This window comes from Anthonomus grandis, chromosome 4 (genome assembly GCF_022605725.1).
Source record: "Anthonomus grandis grandis chromosome 4, icAntGran1.3, whole genome shotgun sequence".
In the NCBI taxonomy this organism is placed as follows: domain Eukaryota; kingdom Metazoa; phylum Arthropoda; class Insecta; order Coleoptera; family Curculionidae; genus Anthonomus; species Anthonomus grandis.
The window spans coordinates 29,600,388-29,623,277 of NC_065549.1; the positions used below are offsets into that span (position 1 = coordinate 29,600,388).

Consider the following 22,890-nt stretch of genomic DNA (forward strand, 5'->3'; position numbering starts at 1 on the left):
CTAAGCTTGGCGCATCGAAGATCAGACTTAAAACGGATGTTTTTAATCCCTTGGAGTCGATGGCTGCGCAGCATGAACCTTCAAAGCCAGGCGATCGATAGTGGTATCACCACTGTCGAGCCTAGCGATGAGGGTTGCAAAGCCGCCGCACTAGGAGCTACTGTAGAGTACTTAGGCTAGGTATATCTAGTATATACAGCTCAACTTTTATCGTAGTTCCGTGTGTCGGACCTTACAGCAACTAAACTCACTTTGGAAGAAGATGGATAAAAGAAAACTATGGATTTGATACCTGTCTACGTATCAGTGGATGCTACAACTATTTGAGATACAGCTGATAGAATACTGCATTGTCGCAAATCATAGTGCCGGTAATAGAATTGACTTTATTTTAAATGATGACTGATTCTTTATTGGAACCTCTGTGTATCTCATTCATATTAAACTAAACCCTTAACTAGCATATTTTAAAATTTCCATGTTGGATCATTGCTGCATAACTTTTGCTTTAAACTGCAATGCTAATTAAAACAATTAAAGTTAACACTCTTCGGATTCTCACCCTTGAAATCCCCGGAACCTGACAGCAACTATCCAGCACTACTTTAGTAAAGCCTGGAACAGTTATTGAAGCATTTGATGGGGATATTTAAAGCGTTTCTGGCCCTTGCATACACTTTCACCTCTACTGTAAAGCTTGATTCGTTCCTACACAATAGCTTATGCAGATGACTTAGTTATTCCATAATTGTGAAAATTCGAACACTCGCTCTGCAAAAATATGCAAGCGGATCTTAAAATATTTACAAAATGTTATGTAAAATACTTTCGCTCCACTAATCACAAAAAGACTGAGATGATGCAATTTACTAGTAATAAAAATCTAAATTCTGTATCGGTACCTAAAATATCAGTTGCCGCCAATTATAGTCTATTTTGCAGTTTTTTTTATTATCAAATGTGCCGCTGGTGAAGTCTTTGAGCGAACAAATAGAATACGGCAAAATAGAATATTGATGGGTACAAGACCTCACTAAGTTTTGCTTCAGAAGTTAAGTAAAATTGGTAGGACCCTGGACTTCTTCTGCGGGATACTTATCTAGATTTGTTATTACAAGACCTATAATAATGTAGATATGGTCACATTTTTTCAGAAACTAGACCATGTTTCAAAAACTATTTAACTAAGCACAACGGAAGCCATGAGAATCACACACTTACTAGAGCTTTGGAGGTAATGCTGTGTCTGATGCTACTAGGCATTTATGTCTAGGAGGTCGACTTACTAACTCTTTGTTGGGATCAATGAGAATGCAATGATTAGCCTGCACAGAAAGCAACAAACTTGCTACATCTACTAGGCATACCAATAAAATTAATACCAATCAAAAAGCACTAACATACTCTGATGTTTTTAAAAACTAAAACTTGCTAGAGTGGTGGCGTAGACTCCAGAGATCTTCAAATAAATGCTTTAGAGACTATGCCAAATGTACTTCAAATAGAAATATAATATAATATATAAGAAATTACCCCGGCAGCAGAACAGTGTAGATTAAGGCGCATGCCAGAACTACAATACTAGAATAACAATAAAACTGTAGTCTTGTGAAAATTTTTATTAAAAATAGAGTAAGAATTAGCTGGATCAGGGGGCTGCCGAATCACTAGCCAAGAAGTCCACCGCTTTTAAATTATTAAGATCGGTGCCTTTTGTGGGTCCTGCACACTATATGGTCCATTTACTTAAAAAACAAACTTCGGTTTTGAACACAGTTGACAACAAGAAAGAATGAGGTATTCTTAGTTTTTTATTTGTTAAAATTGTATTCGCTGACAACTACCCTAAATAAATAATATTTATTTTATGATTTTTTTAAGTCTGTTTATTTATAGTTGATGTTTTTTTAGAATTCAAGTTTTTGTGTCTAACTTAAGGTTAAAAAAACTTATAAAAAACTCAATATTTAGATCACGTCGCAAACTGCAACAATAGTCGCCCACACATATAAGAAAATATAATCGTTTGTTATAATAATACATTAAAAATGTGTAATATACCAATTGGCATAAAATTGAAGAAAGCAAATCGTAAGTCAGGGATTTATAGCAGCTTGGAAACTTATTAGACGATAATTAACATGTTATTAATTCCCATTTCGGAAGTACCGTCTGAATCTTCAGATTATGGATGGATCGAATACCATGACCACAAATTGCTTCTCAACTGGTTTCTCTGGAAACCAATTACCATTAAATATCAATCACGATTGGGTTCACCTTGGGACCACTATTCGGACCATTGGGATTTTTTTTATTTTATAATAAAATTTCAAATATCATATTATAACGAAGTTGTGTTTTTAATTTTTTCAATTTTCTTATAATATAAAATAATGATTCTGAATAAAGTGGGTCTGGACGAGTCCGAGGACCGAAATAAGTCTTTTTTTTAGATGGGACTCCATTTGAAAAGATGAAGTCATTCCATAAAAATAATTTAAAGTTCCATTTATTTTCAAGTTTGCAAATGATTGTCACAGATCAGGTTGAAAAAACTTTATAAGCCAAAATTACTTAATTATTTTCATAAAAAACTACAGTTTTTAAAAGAGATGATAAAAAAAGACAGCACGTTAGCTAATCTTAACACGAAGGTCATATGTAATGAAATATGTAGAATAAAAATAATAAAATAATTCTGAACTGGTATTAAAAGAGTGTTATAGCCATAAATATAATGAGGCAATTTTCTATAAAGAACAGATGTATTAAATATTAGTGATTCGTTTTTTACTGATCAATCTAAATGTTTTTTTTTTAATATTTATATAAATATTTTTATAAAAATAATGAATATCCCAACCACATCTTAAACAAACTGAGCTATACATCAAACTTTTTTGACAGACTCATCCATTTATCAAATTGTGAAATAATTAACTTACAGTGAGGCGTTTAAGCTGAAAATTACGTTATTTAAAGATTTTGTCTAAATTTATATCGGAAAATATAATTTCATTTCTAAAACAAAAGATAAGACCCTTAAACCCTACAATAGCCACGTTATCTATAAAACCCCTTGTTAAGCGTGTCAAGGTCGCACAATATCAGAGCAGAGAGTGAGACAAAGGAGTGGAAAAAAAATCTTGTGTGCTTTCTTAACAATTTCAAAAACACCAATCATCAGCTTAATTGATAATGATTAAGTTAAATACTTAATGCAAGAAGGCAAAAAAATTATGAGAGCCATCTTTTTTGGAAATGTATTATATCAACAAAACTAAGGATCGAAAAAATTAAGGAACATTTATTGTAACATTTTGAATCTTTTTTAATACTTTTAATAATTGTCACATAGTAAAATATTTTTTTCAAAAATAAATATGACAAAAACAAGAATAATGTACATTATATCATGCTCACTGTAGTCTGTAATTTGAAATAAATTCAGTAGTTCGTATAATTTTTTTTCTCAAAAAAATCATCAGACACGTCGATTATTATTGTTAGTTGCGCTCTTTTTTGTTAAATAGAAAGGTACAGAATGTGTTCCAAAAATAAGATATGACATCATCGACAATTTTTTTAAATACTAACTCTAATTTTTTATTGCGTATTCTAAAAGAGCATATCAAATTATACAGAGCTGCAAAATTTCAAATTGATGCGATAAACCTTTTTTAAGATAATTAAAATAAAACTTTATTTAATATAAATTATAAAATCTGTTTTACTCAAAAAGTTTTTTACCAAATGTTTAAGATGTGGTCCATTTATGATTTAATATTATCCTAAACGTACTTGAAAATCGTTTTGAATATTTTTAACGATTTGTGTAAAAATAAATATACAGTGCTTCCTAAAATTGAAATACGTAATATAATGTTTCGAGGATTTTTTTTAAATGGCTTTTACTGCTTATTTCTAAAGAGTATATTGACTTATACAATTTTGAAAAATTTCAGTTTTTTTATGAGTTATGATTTCTAATCATGGACACGCTTTGTTCTAAAAAAAAAATTTTTACTCTAATTTTTTTCAAAACGTAACACATTTACTATTTGGCAATATCCTAAACGTACTTGAAATTCATTGTAAACGCTTCTTATAACTTCTGAAAACATTAATATACACTCATGTTTTATTATGTTTTTCAACTCTTCAGTGTTTACGGGCTTGGACACATACACTTTGGCTTTCATATATCCCTATAGGGAAAATGTAAAGAAGTTATATTAGAAGATCTTGGTGGCCATTTAAAAGGACCTTTTCTACCAATCCACCTGCCTGATAATATAGTATCCAGATACTTTCAATCCGGACGTGTAAAATGGGGAGGCATCATTTTTACTATTAGTTCTTCTTGTAAAAACTGAAAATATTTTGCTCCATTTAGATTCTCTTCAAATAAAATTGGGTCTCTAACTTGCTGGGCTACAATTCCGGCCCAAACATTTACTTTCTCTGGGTGTTGAGTGTGGTCTTGCCAAGAAAATCCAACATGGATTTTCTTGTGCCCAATAACGGCAATTTTGTCGATTTACGTCTCTGTTCAGCATAAACGTTGATTTATCAGAAAAGAGAATTTTTGTGTTTTAACAGTAATATTCTGTACTAGTTCGATAACTTGTTCGCAAAATTCAATTCTTTTACCTGAATCCTCTTTATTGAGTTGCTGTAGAATTGTTAGTTTAAAGGGATTAAATTTCTGTGCCTTCAGAACCCTTACTATTGAAGACTGACTAATTTCCAATTCGCTCGCTAATTGTCTAGTGGAAACGATTTTATTGAATGAAAAATAACACATTAATTGTGCGATTTTCATCGCAGATTTACAAGAAAGAGTTATTCTTCTAACGTAGCTATTTTTCCTTAACTGATTTTCAATTTTGATTACAGCACCTTACGATATGGGTGGTAAATCAGGATACATGTTTCTGAAGTCCATAACCTCGTTTTAGGTTTTTGTTCTATCTCCGTATCCAGTCATCATTAAGATTTCAATATTATGCTTTTCAGTTAAATAGCACATTTCGTTTGGATTAAAATAAAAAGTACTTTTATCTAATTATTTGATTTATAATGATCAATTAAAAAGTGAAAGTCTCTACACTCAAGACAAGTTTTTTAATAATGCTAGAATTTACTACTTTTACTATTTGAACGAATATGGGAATGTCATATTTTTTTTCAAATTTTTGAAATTCCGAACGAAAAAAAAAATTGTACAAAAAAATAATATACATAAGCTGTGATTGTTAATCACTTAATCTTGAAATTTTACAGCTATGGATAATTTGATACGTTCGTAAAATACTCAATAAAAAATTTGAGTTTCATTTAAAAAAATTCTCGATGACGTCATATCTTATTTTTGGAACACATTGTATAACTTTGTTTAAAAAAAAAAGAGAACAACTAAAAATACTTAGCGACGGACGGGTCCCAAGAATTTTTTAAGAAAAAAAAGTAATTGAACTAGTGAATTTTTTCCAGTTACAAACCAACTTACAGACCAACAGATTCCAGTTACTTCCAAGTTACAGACTGACACTGTATACCAGTTATTTGTTCATCTATTAATTTTATCAGTTGGATCTTTTAAACTTTCTTGTAGTTTCTCCTGATGATGTCACGAAATATAGGACGAAATATTGAAAGACAAATGTCCCAATGACCAATCAGTGGATACTTATTTCTAGATTCATGACTGGACTATTACTATTGGGTACGTATGAAGATTAGTGTATAGAGAGAAATTTGATATCAGAGCGCGTAAATAGAAAAGCTACTTCAATACGTCCCCCAGGCAGTGACCAAATAGACTAGGATTTTTATGCGTTAATCATGCAGAAAACCTACTTCAATATAGTCCTGGATGGTGCTATATTGGAGTAGGATTTTCCGGTCTATACGCGGCGTAATATTCTGTAAATGCTGCTTTAGTACGGCAAGTGTTTCTTTAGAGGTCTCTTTACATTATTTATATTATATATGAGAATTTTATTTATATTACAATACATCAAGCGGCTTGGTATTCGGTTGTTTATGAACAAAAAGTAATTTAACAATTTAATACAATAAAATGGAAGAAACTGTTAAAACGTCACTTAGTGCAATATTAACAGACTATCGAATTGTAAAAATGGATGGTCAAAGTGTCGAAAGTTTTACTGTGTCGTTTCAATGCAAGTTAAGTGGTGAAAACTGTGATGGAAAATGTGACAAGTTTATACAGGCTTTTTCCAATAAAACAAGAAGCAATTGGGTTGTTGGAAAATGCATTCATAAGGGCCAACGATTTGAATTTCGTAAAAGGTATTTATGCCATCTTTCACTAAAAAATAAGGTAAAAAATAAAAAGAAGGGAGAGAAGCGTAATTACAATTGCCATGCAAATATCAGCATAAAATTTTTAAAACAAACACATAACACTTTAAAAAAGTCTAAATTACTTAGAGAAGGATTACATATTTTAATAGATATACATTATGTACATAATCACAAATTGCACGTTGCTCAGGCTTACAACCTCTTACGTTGTAGTGATGACGTCAAGGCAATATTTCATATTTTGAATCAGGGATGACTCCTGCAGCAGCAAAAATATTCCACGAAATGGAATTGGCTGAAAATGTCGATTCGGGGGTTGTTGAATGCTTAGCAAATGCTCAAAAAAAACCCTATGGAAACGCAAGTAAACTGTTTATATAAAAAATGGCGAAATGAACGATACGGCGAAAGAGATGTGACTAGCGCGATTGAAATTTTAAAGAAGAAGCAGGCCAATCTTTCGGAAGGCGAAATATATATAAAAGAAGATCCGACTATTGTCGTTATTATCACGCCTATTATGAGAAGATTGTTTGCAGGTGAATTTGCAAATGAAATATTATTTATAGATTCCAACTCATCATGTGATCAGAGCAATACAAGTGTGTCCTTTTTTTTCGTTCCCACCAAGGTAGGCGCGGCACCAGTTGCAGTAGCCTTTTACACAAGTCAAACTGAAATAAACTATTTATTGGCTTTTAATGCCGTGAAGAAAACATTAGAAAAAAAATACTTAATTATTATTTTCGCCGCCTCCAGTTATAATGACTGATGATTCAACAGCAATGCGAAACGCTCTTAAAATGGTATTTCCAAATAGTATTATCAAATATATTTTCAAGTAGTATTTCCAAATAGTACTTTATTACTGTGTATTTTCCACGTAACTCAGGCGCTTTGGTGGTGACTCTGGTTAAAAGACAACAACATCCCAAAAGAGAATCGAAAATTAATAATGAACTTGTTTCGCAACATTTTGTTTTCCATTACCGATGAAAGTGCTAATGATTGTTTTATAAGGATGAAAGAACATGATGAACCCCAAACTAATGAAGCATTTAAGAGATTTATGGGAGAGGCGCGAAGAATGGGCGTTAGCTTTTCGTCGATTTATGATAAATAGAGGCCACAATACGAATAATTATTGTGAGGCTTCTATACGAATTTTTAAAGATATTGTCCTTCAAAGGTGTAAAGCCTTTAACATGTGTGCTTTGGCAGATTTTGTGTTTAAGACATTCGAGATATATCACAGAAAAAGGCTGCTACATTTTGCTAATTCAAGATCTAGAAAAATGATACTGGACTATCAGAAATTTTTTGAGAGATCCAAAAATATAACAGATGTTACACAGGTTGATGAAAAAATATTTAAAGTTCAGAGCGAACAAATATTAGAGTACTACATAGTTGATAGTGAAATTGGATTTTGCACTTGTCCAACTGGAAGTGGTGGCGGCTTCTGCAAACACCTACGTGCAGTTGAAAATAAGTACGGTATTATGTTCAAATCTTCCCTGCTGCTAACTGAAAATGACCGCCAACAGCTTGCATATCTGGCTAGGAAAAGAAACTCCTTTGTCGTTCTTTGAAGACATCAACGCACCTGTGCATGAAGGATCATCAAATGAACACATATCTGATCATACAACTTCTCAGCAAGCGGAGTTAGGAACATCATCACAGTTTAACATGCCCATTTACCAAATAGGTCTTGACAATTACACCGAAGTAGTCCACAAAATAAATGATGAGTTTACACGCATTGGTCTAGTTTTAAAAAATGACGCAAATACGAGCCATATACCACAGTTACAGGTAAGAATTTTAAGTCACCTGTTTATCAATTTTTAAATAGTATTTCTTTGTATAGAAATTTGCCGCTATACTCTAACTCTACAGACGCCATCACAGATCATGTCATTTGTGTGTCACAAAACAACTGGTAGGAGATCAACAAAAATTAAAGTACAACCAACCTCTATTTCACGCCGAAAAGCTAGAGGTATTTCAGGAGGAAGAATTCAAGCTGGACGTCCTACGAAATTAGAACTTCAGGGCACAAAAAAACAGCCCCATAATATAGCATTTAATATTGAGAATAATTTGCAGTGTGCCAAATTAATAAACAATGCAAATAGAACCACACTTTCAAGTAAGAATAACGTCACTTAATCTCTAATTATTACTAAATAAAAATTATATTTACAGTAATTTGTCATAGAAGAACCTACAACAACATCACGCCGAAGAGCTAAAAAAACCTATTTTAGTCAAAGCATCAGAAAAATAAGCAACCCTTAATAATATGACTTTTAATATTATCAATTACTTACAGTATGACAGCAAATATTAATAAAACGATTAAATGTTTTTTTAACCCAACATTTTACACTTACAAGAACTGCGTGCTTCAATGTTTTGTTTATTTATTTAGAATTTATAAGCCTATTGTAAATTTTAAACTAAACTATTCTAAATTTTTGTACACAAGAAAATGCGGGCTGTACTAAACTAGTATTTCCGTATAATAGGGCAGCAAAATAGAGAGTAATACTAGTCCAATACGGCACCTTCGGGTGATATACTCAAGTAGGTTTTCTGCATGATTAACGCATAAAAATCCTATAATATAGTATTATAGTCTATTTGGTCACCGCCTGGGGGACGTATTGTAGCTTTTCTATTTACGCTACCAGGGCGGAACTGCTTTGTAAAATTAATAATATCGCTAACGATTTACTTAAAAACCACCTTGTAATTAGGAAAACCCTAAATTAGAGTATTAAACTGGCTTAATTGACTTAATTTGGTACAATAGCTAGATTAGTAGGAGAAAAAGAACTAGCATATTTAAGTCGAAAAAGTACTAATAAGTAAACCAAACTTTTTTTAATGCCATTCTAAGATATTGGATGCTCGAATACATAGGATCAAAATTGCATTCCTTTCTAGGTACAAAGAATAATTTTTGTTCCAAATACTTTAAGTATCGTGAGTCAAGTTTTATTTGTCTAAAATAAACATTAGCTAATTCAGTTTGTTAAATAATTTTATTTCAATGATATTATAAACAGTTAATTTAACATAATTTCAAACTAAGTTTAACGTTTTATTTTTCTTCTTCTAATCTGATATCAGAACATGGTATACTAAAATAATTGGAGAATTGTACAAATTCATTCGATTAGCAGCAACATTTTTCAACAGCTGTTGGCTTGCAGCAATCGATTTTCAGACTATTTGCTTATAAATCTAAAATATTTGCAAAAGCTTAAGCTCTCGGCCAATCAGTCTCCAAAATTTCAGACGATTTCTTGGTGAATTTAAAATTTAATTACAAAAAACTGACACCGATTTGGATTTGCAGCAAACGGGTTTTGTATTCAGCCAGTAAACATTATAAAAGGCTCTGTACGTCTTTTTTTAAAAATAAGTAATTTTGACAAATTAGAGCAATTATCTTATTAAAACTTTATTTTAAAGTATTTCTCTTTTTCTTCTAGAAGAGCTATCCAGAGAAAATTTATATTTATTTTCATAGTTGGTACGCACTGAAAATATTTCTTACAGTGTCAATGCAACGGCAGATGCATAACCGAAAACATTTTTATATGCAGTTGACATTTTTATTTGTGCGGTTACTCCAATAGCGCATCAAACGATATTAACGGCAAGGCATACCGCCAAAAAATACATTAATAAGTGATGATGACAATTATATTACTTTAAGCAAAACAAGTAGCTTTCAGCTTTATCTATTGGTAGATTTTTTCACAAATAGATTCGAGTCTATTTTTGAAAAATTCAGAGGAAGTTAGGTGATTGTGGTGGTTATACCACGGGTCCTTCTCGGCAAATTTATATTTCTGGAAAATGTGTAATGAACCATTGTATAATTCTTAAAAAGTAGTGAAATAGGGCTTCATAGCTCCGTGTTATTGAAGGTGAATAAAACCTTATTGCAAAATCAAATTCCCAAGCGTATAAATATTACTTTCTATACTTTCTTTAATTAATGGATTCTTCCTATTATAGTTTCTTTAAACAGATTTAAATAAAACTAAAATTCTTCTTAATAATATAGTCAGCTAGCATATGGACTATTAGGGAGGGAGGGGGTGATTTTAATGGAGTGGATGCTTCGGATCAGTAGTTGCAATGATTCAAAGCAAAGGTAAGGCACTTATCCTTTATCCTCATCAGGTGATTTTCCAGGGGTGTTTGGAAATCTTTAAGAATAGTGGTGTTACGCATGTACCACTGTAATCAGTGACGACTGAAAGACAATACTTAAATACCATACCTGCATCTTCTAAGAGTTTACCTCAACTTAACAAAATAGTTGGAAAAATTACAGTGATGATTTTGTGCAGCAAACAGGGCTACTTTAGTGAAGTCAAACTGGCCATACAAGCAATAAAAAAATTGTCGAGGATTATCTTGTGTCAGTGACTGAAAGAAGAGATACTTTGCTTATCGATGAGAGAAGACAATCGGTTAATAACTCGAGGAATTTAGTACCGATTTTCCTTTTTTAGGGATAAGGGCTCCAGCTAATTTCCATTAATGAGGGAAGTTTAATAATTGAATTCCGCATTAATTATTTTGGTAAGATCACTAACTTGGGTCCTGACGAGGAGCTTTTTATTTTGGAAAGCTTTTATTGTACTATGGAGTTTAGCTGAGACGAATTGGGTTTTAAAGAGATATTTGGACAATTTGCATAAATTAATTGTATATGTATTACTGGTCTTATTTTATTGCTTGTTTTTGGCTGATGAGCAGATAATTCATGTAAGCCTTTCAGCTTGAGAAGGATCTGGGACGGCTGAGAGCCGGTTTGCAAGGTTTATGACTAATAAAAATGGAAGCTGATCTGAGGAACTTGACTAGACATAGAGATGTTTTAAAAAAAAGAAGTCAAAGAGGAGAATTACAATTTGGTCTCGAGTGAATGCTCTTGATTAAGCGAAACCTCACAGAATGGAACAGTTCTTAATTTGTACTGAGGGAAGGGTAGTTTAGACAGTACGGTGCGGTGAGTTAATTTATATTTTTATTAATAGGTAATATTTGCAAATTTTTTAGTGGAAATTTATCTTGAAATTTTATATTTCTTCATCGGTCTAAAGTGAGATGTATTTGTGATTTGGGACAACCAAAAGTAGCATCTGTTCTGAAGTTTAAATGTGCCTACATATTTAGAATATTTAGAATACAATATTATGGGAAGCAGAATAATTTAGCTTTATTATCAGCATTAAAATTAGGGTGATTTTGATTAAAAAAGTGTTATAAAGTCATATTTTTCATTTATTGTTACTTTAGTACCAAATTTCCATTGTGACAGAGGACAGGCATCACAACTGTTCAATTAACACAGACTCAAATAGTGCGATAATACGCGAGTTTTCGTCCAGGTCACCACAAAGTCATTACGACTTATTGCTAAAGAATAATGTTAAATAAATGATTTGGGAAAATAATTATTTAATTAATTTATCATTAAGTTTTGGTGCAAAATTAATAATCCTAGTGTAATTTGATTGTTTAGTTCCGTCATGACTCGTCACATCTTGTCATTTAGCATCGATAATTTCGCTTCCTGGTTGATGATGGCAAGTTGCGGTGGAGCCTCTAAGAATCTCATAGAAAGTTGGCAACAGGGTTGTCCGCTATTTAACTGGGGATTCTGACCCAGAGAGGTTTCCAAACCTTGGTGATTTATTTGTAGAGCCCCTTTACTACATTCTAAAGGCCGTTCGAAAGGTTGTAATCATCACCGACGGACACGTATGTACCATGTGGCATATGGCCGTCTATTACCCGGACAGGAATAAATTAATGAATTATAATTAATTTATTTATTATTTAAAGGTCTAAATTGGTTTGATTAATTGCATATTTTGTCGAATTCTGTTTTTATAGATTTCTTATAATTCCTTTGATTTGGGATTTTTGACTGAGCCATATCAGTAAATTGCAGTTATTCTCTTTAATCATATTTACGTGAATCATCGTAAAATTTTGCATTGGATAGTGCATATCTTTTAGGGGTATTTCTTTGACAAAATTAATTTTTTTTATGTGTTCTGGAGTATCCAAGCACGTGCTTGGTATATTCCGGAATATTTTCTAAGTTTCATTGCAATAAAATCTCATCATTTAAATAGAGCGAGGCTAATGTAAATATAATAAAACAGTACCACTGTTTTTTTAGATATTTCAAACATTTCTAGTTAATAAACCTCATTGCATAGAATCATAATTTCTCTTAATTAAATACTCGTCAATATGCCATAAACAAAGGAGAATAATGCTTTAATGAAATTTAGTAATAAATTTAATTAATTAATTATCACTACCTTAATTGATTTTTGTCATCAAAGGTTTAGGGGAGTGCTAAGGACTCCTGTGTTTCTAGGGTTGTATTTTCCGACTTTATGATTCCGACTAGTCTAACCACCATATTTTAACAAACAAAACTAAGGGTGTACTAAAGGGCTGCTAAGAAAGCAGGACAAGGGGTGACACATTTATATTTTTCCGATTGTAAAACGGTTTATACTTAACGGTATATTTCAAAACTGGCAGTCGTACTATTATGGTATGACGGGTTTTGATAGGATGTAAGGTGGGGTTTTCATTGCGCCCCAATGATGATTTAACAACGCTTTTAAACGCTAGTCGAAATTGGTTCTTTTAAATCTTATTTAAGCCTGATAAAAGGGAGCAACCCCCAAAATCAATATTATATTACAGTTAATAATAAATTAATTACGTATTTTATGCTTTGTTTATGACATTTTATGTATGTTAAAACACTAAAGTAATATTTAATATTTGATCGGATTTGATTTATATTTAACTAAAACTCAATTATTTTCTATTAAGGTTCTAAGTTATATTTGTTACTTCTGTAAATAAGTGTATACTTATTTTAAATTATAATAAATGGTATTTAGGGTAATTGTATATCTCTGACTTTCATTTACCGTAGACACTACCCTCAACCAAACCTAAGGGTGCATAAGTAATGAGTGAATATACAGGTTGTCCCGAAATTACATCGCAATATTTTACCAGCCGCATCTTTGTCTAAAAATAAGACAAAAAGTCCGTCTACAGTATTGTTCAAAAGTGCATCGTTAAAGATGGTTTTTTGTTAATATATCCGGAACGCCTAGTTGTAATCTTTTGAAATTTTCAACATTTACTATTGGTTTTAAAAAAACTGATATTGCAACCTTTTTTGGCCAAAATGTATACAGGGTCGTGTAAAATAAGTGGTCGGTAAAGTTTAAATTGTTAAAACTTTTTTTCTAGCAACTCCGTGATAATTTTGGTATTAGAATTGAAAAGAACAAACATTTTTACATAAAAAAGGTGCTCTTCTCTAATTTAGATAGGAGCTTCCGTTTTCGAAAAAATTAGATGTAAATGTTTTGCAAAGAGAACGCGTAAGATATTTTGGTAACAGTTAATAAAATTAAAAAGCATCTTAAAAATCCGTTGGGGATAAACATGACCTAAGACTATCACAAATACTTTATTTAAGATCAAAAATTGTTTTTCGAGTTCAATTATTTTTTTTTATGTAATTGAATAGGTAAAAAAAAGGAACAATTAATTTATTTCGTTAAAAAAACATAAAAACACCAAATAAAAAAGCACAAAATACAACAAATGTTCAAAGTGGTTTCCATTTTGCTGAAGACACAATCTTGCCCTACGCGTTATTGTGCGAGCAGCCCTTAAAACAAAAAATGGATTTCTCTTTATTTTATTAACAGCCCAATTAATCCTTTGCATCAGTTGTTCACGGGTATTTATCTCCACGGCATAGACCAACTAATTTAAATGTCCCCATAAATAATAATCTAACGAAGTTAGATCTGGAGATCGAGAAGGCCAATTTATAGGACTACCTCTACCAATCCAACGTTCAGGAAAATGGTTATTCATCCACTCACGCACATTGCGACCAAAATGAGCAGGCGCTCCGTCTTGTTGAAAAATCATGTTTTGGCGTAAGATAAGATTAACTTCTTCCAGAAGCTCCACAAGATTATTTTCCAGCATATGAAGATAATTCTCCGAAGTTAGCCGATTGGGTAACTCTATCGGGCCAATAAGTTGGTTCCCGATTAATCCCGCCCACAAATTTATCGAAAACCTTCTTTGAAAATTACTACGCCTTATTGGCTCTTGGATTTTCATCTGCCCAAAAATGCATATTATGCATGTTAAATGAACCATTTCATGTGAAAGTGGCTTCGTCCGTCCATAAAATGGAAGGAATTAAATTTGGATTATTAATTACCCATTGACAAAATTGGATCCTCAACGGAAAATCGTCTGTCTCTAAATCTTGGACTCGCTGGTAATGAAACGGATGTAACCCTTGGGATCTTAGCATTCTTCCAATCTAATAAAAATTAAATTACTATCGTAACAATAAGTTATTTTTTTAATTACTTACTATAGAGCGAGGGATATGTGTGGCTCTTGACACATTTCTTATACTTGCCCCCGGATTTTCTTCAAAAACATTTAAAACATTTTCTAAATTATAATCTTCTTGTGGTCTGCCTTGTCCACGAGCTCTTTGAAAACTTCCGTTATTGCATAAATTTCGGTGAGTGTTTATAAAAACTTGATGAACTGGAACATGTCTTAGGGGAAATCTTGGGCGATACTCACGGACAGCCGCTAAAGAACTGCCATTACACAAACCATAAACAAAATGCATGTCAGCTTACTCTTGATTTGTAAATCTATCCATAATTTTTAAAAAATGAATCACAAAAAAGAACTAATTTACGTTGCCAAAGCAAATTTAAAAAATGTGAAATGTTAACAAAACGTTAAACAAAATTTAACAAATAAACTAATTATCAACAAACACAGCCAACTATTATTTTACAAGATGTTATTTGTAGTTACTTTTTGAAATACCAATTCATGATTTATTAATAATTGATTTTTTCGAAAACGGAAGCTCCTATCGAAATTAGACCAGAGCACCTTTTTTATGTAAAAATGTTCGTTCTTTTCAATTCTAATACCAAAATTATCACGGAGTTGCTAGAAAAAAAGTTTTAACAATTTAAACTTTACCGACCACTTATTTTACATGACCCTGTATACATTTTGGCAAAAGTGGTTGCAATATCAGTTTTTAATAAAAATGTAATGTAAATGTTGAAAATTTCAAAAGATTACAACTAGGCGTTCCGGATATATTAACAAAAAACTATCTTTAACATGATTCATAAAACACCCTGTAACTTAAAAACGATGCACTTTTGAACCATACTTTATATGGACTTTTTGTCTTATTTTTAGACAAAGATGCGGCTGGTAAAATATTGCGATGTAATTTCGGGACACCCTGTATATGTATACAGGATAGAATCTATAAGAGATGTCTAACAGGTAGTATATAGGGTAATTCTAACAAGAATTATACAGTGTGAATTGAAAAGGATTTCTTTTAAGCGAGGATCTTCTGGTTTTAATCTTTAATTAATTTTTTTGTAGCTTGGAAGGCCAGTTGCTCTTTCTTTTTTTAAATTTGTTATTTAACCTACTACCACTTACTGAGCTGCGAGCACTTATTTTGAGCTAAAGGAATCCTTTTTAATTACCCTCTGTTCCTTTTGAAGTTTTGTTGAAATATTTTAGCAATATTTCTATTTCTTCATTTTAATTAATTAATTAATTAATTAAGGCCATTCGTGAGTGTAATCATTCATTGATTACATTTAGTCTCACTACCCTAGTCCCACCACCATCAGGCTCACATCTAGCCTGTCAGTTATGATCACAATGTAATTGGTCAGTAAGAACCGTTGAAGCTGTACGAACGTTTGTTAAATCAAGAGCACATTGACATTGGGAAAGCGGCGAACATTCGATATGGGTTGGAGAGTCTATATTTGCTTGCTCCTAGTAAGTTCGCAGGATCTGGCATAGTTAGGTTAGAATTGCTTTTTCTATCTTACATAAAGTTTGAGGCCAATCCAGCCGCCTTTGAGTAGTTGCTTTAGATTTTCTGAACAATCTGTGGTATGATGCGATGTGGATATCACAACACTTGGGATAGGTGGGTGAGGTGTTAAACACATTCCTGCGAAAGATATATTTGGTTGCACTTGGGGTGTTCACTGCAACAAAATTGACCGTAATCGTACAGTTAACATATGTGACATTATGTGTTGCTTTCCTTTGCTCTTTGAGCTTTACTCTTGAACATTTTATCAAAGTAAGTGGAAATATTAAGTTTGTAACAGTCAGCGTTAAGCAATTGGCACTTTATAATTCTTAACTATGCATTTTATAAAAACCTATTTATATTCTGTGACATATTAATATCTTATCTGATAAAAGGTTCTTTAAATTTCTTTTAAAAAACGGTAGAGTTACTTTTACATTTAAGCAATTATTTTATTTTTACAAAAAGTAAAAGTCATAAGGGATCTACATTCCTTAAAGTTCTATAAAAAATACCAAAAAATATTATTTTTTTTTTTAAATCTGAATCACTTTTGAACAAACACCTGATATTTATTATAAGTATACGAAAATAATTAATATGTTTTTTGGGTTTAATGTTTCTGTTTTTGGGGTTTCCTTTTTTAAACAACGGATGTCCCTAACGCGACTATAACAATAAACAATAGTGTGACCTTACATTTTATGTGACGAATAAAATATTAAAATACGTTTAAGTAGAAACATTACTGATTAAGACATTCTGCTTTAATTTACGAGTATATTTTGTTTTTTTTTATTTTAAATAGATTTTTATAAGTAATGAAAAAGATTTAGAGTTTATACAGTTTGAAAATTATAAAGTAAAAAATAACGTATAATTTGTGTCAGTTTAAATATATCTTGCCGGAAAAAAACATTTGAAGAACAGGTAAAGAACATTCAAAAATTATTTGTTAAACCCCAAGAAACTAATCTTTGCAAAGTAACAAAAAGTAAAGTTTATTCCAGTAAAAAGCTGGCTAACATTGCAAAACCTCTGTATAAGCTCACGGAGCTTCAAATTGTATTTAACTGGCCATAAAAAAATTAACCATGAAAAAACCAAGACGTGGATGATATGACTATAAAGAAGACCCTTAGGTCTTCTATAAGAAGGGCCTTATAGAAGACCCTAAACGTCAACATTGTCTTAAAAAAGAATCCAAATAACTACCGGAGATATTTGCGTGTCACCGTATTTTCACTAATAGTCCTAACGCTTGGGATGCAGCCAGTATAATCCAATAGTGTCAATCCGAGTCTTATAGAATAGCGACAAAAGCGAAAATACAAATAATTGTTTTTTTCTCATTAACTTATACTATTTAAACAGCCCAAGATTTTAAATAGTAAACTTGCATTTATATCATAAAGATTGGATTAATTGTATTAACTATTGCATATAAAATATATAGAGTTTTGACATACAGTCAATACTTGATCGCATCTAGGGAAAGAAAAAGTCAAAATTCATCGTGTCAATATGTGAAATGTATTTCAGGCACATGAAACTTTATTGTTTAGTTGACTTAAAAGATATGTACCGGGTGTACAACTAAGAGAGGTCGCCGGCCATATCTCAGTAACTAGTCATCCCACAGCATAGGGAAAAAAATATTTCTTATAAAAGCGGCAAAGAGAAATCGTTAGAAATTATTTATAAGTTCGTACGATGACCGCTAGGGGGCGCAATACAACATTGAAATAGAAAAAATTGGTTTTATTGAAAATATTCAAAGTGAATCCTAGAGAAGAATGATGGCATTTTAAAGCATGATAAATTCTAAACATTTTTTATTTAAAATTTTTTTTTCTAATCTGTCAAATAATAGGTGGGGGAAGGGTTGAAAGATTTATATCTAAAATTCTTGATAACTTTAGATTGGTCTAACGAATTTCAACGAGCTTACTTTTGTTTTCAAGAATAATTATCAGGCTTTTATGTGGTATAATTACTTAGCCGTTTTAGTTGTTTTGTTGAGCGCTAGAGGGCGGTTTGTGCTATTTTGGACCTTTTCAGCGATTTTCTGGCAAATATTAAATACAACGATATAATTTTTTTTACTTAAGCTAAAAGAGCATAAAAAAACATAAAAACTGGCGCAAACCGCAACTCGATATCTTATTTTATTCCGAAATTATTAATTAAACTGTTTTTGAACAATAAAAATAAAATTCCAGAACTCAAATTTTTGTAATAAATAAATTGTTTTATATTTTTAATGGTGTCTTAGATGCTCAAACTGTTTTCCTTCATTTTCAATACACAGTCGAAGTCGTTGCGTCGTTGACAGAACCGCTGTCTGGATTTATGCTGTGGGTAAGGAATTTATTGCATTGCGTATTTGGTCCTGCATGTCGTTGTGTGTTGTGTGGGTGGGGTGACAAAAACTAAATCTTTAATCCTTCCCCACAGATAAAAATCTAGAACAGTCAGATCTGGGATCGAGCAGGCCAAGGAAAAATACTTCCTCTTCCTATCCACAAACGATAATCTAGTTAAGTATTGACGAACTTGAACGGCAAAATATGCAGGGCAACCATCATGTTGGAAAATTATTTGCCCTCTTGTTTCCAAATCAACATCTTCCAGTAACCGGGAGATCATTTTGCAAATAAATTAAATACACATTTCCAGAAAGTGTTTGATTGAAAAAGAAAGGACCAATAATTTTTCCGCCAATAATTCCGCAGCACACATTTACAGTCCATCTGCCTTGGTGTTGAGTCTCGCAAATCCAACAGGGATTTTGTTCTGCCCAATAATGCAAATTATGCAGGTTTACACCACCATCACTGCTAAATGATGCCTCGTCCGTCCATAACACCGCCCAACAGCATGTATGTTGCATGGAATATTTTTATGATTCTAAGCTTATTTTTAATGCTGATATTAAATAATGTCATCAGTTTATATGTGTCAGCTCTAGTTTTTGAGTTAAAAGGAGGGAGTATTTTTTGGGAATTAAAAATACACTCAACGTACAAACATTTTTAATTACAAGAACTATACACTCAGGAATTTTCTTTTATATGATTTTCTACTAGTTTTGAATGAACTGCTACTCTGAATACTCCAGCAAAAATCGGCCAACATATGTGCATCCCAGAGACCCTGAAATCGTTCCTCCATGGTTCGAAGATCTTGGTGTATCGTTCACCCTGTTCTTCACTCATGTCACCGAGATTTTCAGGAAAATGGTGTAAATGGCTGTGTAGGAAGTGCACTTTGATGCTCATGTTACATCCAAGTCGCTGGAAGTGTGACAACATCTCTTCGACGTGCGCAATGTAATCATCACCCTTCCTATTACCTAAGAAATTTTGGATAACCCAAACAAAGGAATCCCATGCATTCTTCTCAATTTCTGACATTGAGCTGGTGAAATTAGGATCGTTTACCAACTTGCGAATTTGTGGACCATCAAATATACCTGCCTTGAGTTTTTCTGAACTTAGACTTGGAAATTTCCTTGAAATATATTTGAAACATTCACCATCTTTATTTAATGCCTTAACATATTGCTTCATTAAACCTAGTTTAATGTGCAGGGGTGGCAATATGATACGATCTCGTGGCACTAGAGGTTCATTTATAACATTAAGACCACCTGGAAGTAGTGCTTCCCTAGAGGGCCATTCTTTTTTTGACCAATGTTCTAATTTTGCTCTACTATCCCATAAACACATAAAACAAGGATATTTAGTGTAGCCTCCTTGTTGTCCTAAAAGGAAGTTCACCATCTTAAGATCAACGCAAATCACCCATTTATGATCGTTATATTTGATTTTGTTCATGACCAGTGCTATTGCGGGGGAATTCTTCGTTAACTTTAGTTGAATGTGCTATTGGTATGGAGCCTAGTTTATTTCCGTTGTGCAATAGTACACACTTTAAACTCCGTTTTGACGAGTCAATAAATAAACGCCAATCGATTGGTTCATATTTCTGCAAGCCCATGGCAGTCATTAAACCAGAAATATTAGTACAAAATACAAAATTATCCTCCTCAGCGAAAAAGGGAAGTAAGTCTTTTTCTCGAGTGCGGTAATAAGAAACGTTAGTTTCTTTAGTTAAAAGATTTCTCTCTTTTAATCAGGAGGCCAATAATTCAGACGAAGTTTTGGATAGTCCAAGGTCTCTAATTAAATCATCAAATGCACTTTGATCAAATGGTTTTGGTTCAAAGAGATTTTCTGGAACAAACTCGTCATCGCTCATGCTACTCAGTTCATTCAATTCATCAGAACTTTCTGTAGATGTAGATGGTAATGGTAATGATGTATCTTTTGAGCTCCTTACAGGCCTCACAGCTGATGTTGATGTGGGGTAAATCCATTTGGAGCGGTTCGTCTTGTTGATTCCTTTTATATTAACAACGCAAAAATAGCAGTCATCGTGATGATTTAAAGGTTCACGCCAAATCATTGGGGATTGGAATTTAAAAGAGAGTCTCTTCTTAGTGGCCCATAAACGTAATTCTTCAACACAAATTTTGCACACAATATTGGGCACCCAGCACTTGTTATCTGTTTCCAAAGGAAAACCAAAACACTCTAAATACGCTCGTTTCACAAAGTCTGACATATTCAATCGAAATTTTTGAAAAACATATTCACCACAAATATAATAAAAAGAATTCGGATCGTTAATGCAGACCCTTCTTAACGAAGTCATGATGAAAATTACAATAATTTATCTAAAACGCGACTATAATAGATAAAAAACCAAAAATAAAGATAAATGAGAAGAACGTAGCTATATCTAAACAACTCGAGCTGTTAGAGAGAGTAAAACTGACGACAGATTCGAAATCAGATGCCTCGAATTAGTAAACAACAATAAAAATATATCAGTCAACATAAAATAACCTTCGATTTGTTGTGCAGTGTAATATATTCGAGATAAATCAGGTATCTTCTTTAACCATGTTCAACAGCCAATAACAGAAATTGAGTCTGTTATCAAAGTCTTTTTCGAGAAGCGCCTGGTGCAGAATCACGTGATATGGATGAAATTTAAGTAAAAAACAATAAATATAATATAATAGGATGCTTATTAGTGTTGTAACAAATAAAAATAGGTACCTGTGCTCTTTCAGAATATTTTCTACTGGGTCGAGGGACACTCCCAATTCCCTACAAATATTTCGGATGCTTAGTTGAGGGTTTATTTCAAAATATCCCTAAATATTTATAACGTTTGCCTCTATGCGCCCTCGCCTTCGTCTTCGATGAATATTGTTGCGAATAATTTCAGTATTTCTTAGCCTGGTAGCTAAACCGGTAAAGACTCTATGATTATTGTGTCTTCTGTCAGGATATCTTTGGGCATATGTACGGGCTGCAATGCGTGCATTTTGCATTAACTCAAAATACACTGCTAGCTACGTTTGGCATTTTTAAAAACTTAAATGATTTCAAAATCTGTCTTCGACGTTACATTTGACATCGATCATAAACGTTTTATCATGGCCTTGAAAATATTTATCAAATTTATTTGTTTCTAAAGCTTACTATTGACTATGTGACGCAATAATTTCAGCGCGGCGACAGATTTCATTGTTCAAAAACATTTTAATTTATAATTTTGGAATAAAATAAGATATCGAGTTGCGGTTTGCGCCATGTTTGTTCATGCTCTTTTAGCTTAAGTAAAAAAAAATATATCGTTGTATTTAATATTTGCCAGAAAATCGCTGAAAAAGTACAAATTAAAACAAACCGCCCTCTAGCGCTCAACAAAACAACTAAAACGGCTAAGTAATTATACCACATAAAAGCCTAATAATCATCCTTTAAAACAAAGGTAAGCTCGTTGAAATTCGTTAGACCAATCCAAAGTTATCAACAATCTTAGATATAAATATTCAACCCTTCCCCCACCTATTATTTGACAGATTAGAAAAAAAAGTTTGAAATAAAAAATGTTTAGAATTTATAATACTTTTAAATGGCAGCATTCTTTTCTAGGATTTACTTTGAATATTTTCAATAAAACCAATTTTTTCTATTTTAGTGTTGTATTACGCCTTGACCTTATTGACCCTAGCGGTTATCGTACGAACTTGTAAATAATTTTCAGCAATTTCTCTTTGCCGCTTTTATTAAAAATATTTTTTTCCCTACGCTGTGCGATGAGTAGTTACTCAGATATGGCCGGCGACCTCTCTTAGTTGTACACACGGTACAATCGATCTGTTGATGCAAAAACTTATATTAAAAAATTTCAGGACAAGCATTTTAACTTTTTTATTCTAATATTTCTCTTCTATTCCAAATAGTGTATGAGCCCTAGCCAACAATGTTCGAACATTATTGAATTTTATCTCAAGTTTGTTTTTATGTAGTTTGATAATGAATAAAAAATAAATAAACAAATATCGATAACTTTGTAAAATGTTGCTGCCACGTAAATGTTCAGACACAAAAAAAAATATAATATGAAACCAAAAACCAATGTTTTTGGTTTGACCGTCTGTAACATTTTCCAAGAATGCAATGATCTTTTAT

The 22,890-nt window shown here is 32.2% G+C and overlaps 1 protein-coding gene across 4 annotated transcripts in view; it reads right to left on the minus strand.

Moving 5' to 3' along the window:
* LOC126734881 (neuroglobin-like) overlaps window positions 1–22,890 on the minus strand; it is a 195,813-nt gene that overhangs the window by 97,389 nt on the left and 75,534 nt on the right. The window lies entirely within an intron of this gene.